This window comes from Babylonia areolata, chromosome 2 (assembly GCF_041734735.1).
Source record: "Babylonia areolata isolate BAREFJ2019XMU chromosome 2, ASM4173473v1, whole genome shotgun sequence".
NCBI lineage: Eukaryota > Metazoa > Mollusca > Gastropoda > Neogastropoda > Buccinidae > Babylonia > Babylonia areolata.
Genome location: NC_134877.1, coordinates 60,163,816 through 60,166,315, shown reverse-complemented (window position 1 = coordinate 60,166,315; position 2,500 = coordinate 60,163,816).

Here is a 2,500-nt window from a genome sequence, read left to right as displayed (position 1 = left end):
CTTGACTGAGGGGGGGGCTTCTTCTCTGAAGACCTTGTACTGTCCAGCTCTCACTATAGTTTCTTATCACATCACAATAAACATTCAACTGTTAACAGTCAAACTACAGAAATAAGGACAATACCATCTCTCTTAACATAAAAGCTTCACATACGCACAATGCGAGATTTCGTATGACACCGTCATCAGATGGCACAGAGAGAGAGAGAGAGAGAGAGAGAGAGAGAGAGAGAGAGGAGACAGACAGAGACAGAGAGACAGACACAGACAAAGAGATAGCCTTTCGAGGAATGAACCTAATTAAATGAACCACAACAGCTACTCAACGGTACCATCGATTTTCACAATGGTGTCGCCATTTAACGCCACATCAGTACCCGACCCCCCCCCCCCCACCCCTCATCACACTCTCCCCCACACCCCCCACACCCATCCACCTAACAGCATCTTCTCCCCCACCCCCTGTCCCCCTCCCCCGTCCACCTGACCCCCTCGACACCCCCCCCCCCTTCCCTCCACCCCCATCCCACACCTTCCTCCCCACATTGAGGACGTGTGTGGTGTTGCTCACCGTGATGTGTGTTGTGATGATCCATCTGTCTGTTGCTCTGTGTATAACATAGCTTATATATTTTTTATATATACATAGTTCACAATAAGTTATGGATCACGTCGGAACTTGTACAGGTGTGTTTTTTGTTGTTGTTGTTGTTGTTGTTGTTGTTGTTGTTTTTTGTTTGTTTGTTTGTTTTTTTGCTTGGGGTACGTGGTGAAATAATGATGCTGAATTTTCAGCAAACAGCGGTGTGTAGCCAGTGTAATGTGCCCCTCTCATAACCAAGGGAGATACTTTCTTATACGTCCACTTCCAGTCTTTTTGTTTTCGTTCTTTTTTCGTTTTTTTTTTCCTAGCGATTTCTTCTTCTTCTTCTTCTGCATTCGTGGGCTGCAAACTCCCACGTCCACTTGCATGTACACGAGTGGGCTTTTACGTGCATGACCGTTTTTACCCCGCCATACTCCGCTTTCGGAGGTGTGCATGCTGGGTATGTTTTTGTTTCCATAACCCACCGAACGCTGACATGGATTACAGGATCTTTAACGTGCGTATTAGATCTTCTGCATGCGCTTACACACGAAGGGGGTTCAGGCACTAAGCAGGTCTGCACATATGTTGACCTGGGAAATCGTAAAAATCTCCACCCTTTACCCACCAGGCGCCGTCACCGTAATTCGAACCCGGGACCCTCAGATCGAAAGTCCAACGCTTTAACCATTCGGCTATGGCGCCCGTCTTTTCCTAGCGATGACAACTCTCAGCTATCGTTTATAAACCATTGAATACAATACATTTTGGGCTGAAACAATGATTTGTTTTTTCAAACGCATCTATCAAGCTGTTCTTGATCTGTGCACGTGTGTTTCACACAATCGTTTGCGTGTTTAGTGAGACGCCAGTACAAAACCATTGGCGGCTGCATAATTCAAATAATCTCTCGATTATTTTCAAAATTATAATCAACAAAAGATTTTTTTAAAGCGAAAAACGACGACAACAACAACAACAAAAACCCACTTGCACTGAAAAGTTATCTTGTACATGAAATAATAAACTTACTCTTTTTACGATAAAGGTTCAGCATAACACACACACACACACACACACACACACACACACACACATATATATATATATATATATATATATAGATAGAGAGAGAGAGAGAGAGAGAGAGAGAGATTGAGAGAGATAGATAGATAAAGAGATAGATAGATAGATAGATAGAGAATTTCAGTTTCAGTTTCAGTAGCTCAACGCGCTTAGTCAGGCCTTGAGGGGAAAAAAAGGTGAATAAATAATAGATAAGCTTACACAAATAAATAAATAAATAAATAATAACTATAATGTTAAAAAGAGAGAGAGAGAGAGAGAGAGAGAGAGAGAGAGAGAGAGAGAGAGAGAGAGAGAGAGAGAGATCACGAAGTAGAATACTCATTCTTTTTTACCTTCTGTTATTAGCTTTGACATTTTTTTTTTAATAACAGTATGGTCAGTTTTAAATTTTTCTCCGGTTTAGATTATTTACTTGTAGTGACACCAATTTATGTGGAATTCAACAGGTTTTAAGTTAAAAAAAAGCAATATTTTTTTTCTATTTCATATTTGCTTTTCAGTAATTTACTACGCACATTGAATTGAGGCATCTCTTCTTTCATTTTGCATTTATATTAGAGATAATTGTGCAAGGGTTGTTGTTTTTTTTTAGCATCTTATGGAAACATATCCGCTTTTATGAAGTGATCCATAACTTGTAGTGAAGTCTGTATTTTGTTTCCAGCCATTTGTCCCACCGGGTCGCACTCTTCGATTGCATTATCTTTGTTTAACAACAACTGAGAGAAGATTCGGGTCGATATGTATGATGGTGGAGTAAGGGTGGTGCAGTGTGTTCACTTTGTCTGTCTCTTATCTGTAACTGAATATCTGTTTACTTTCCCT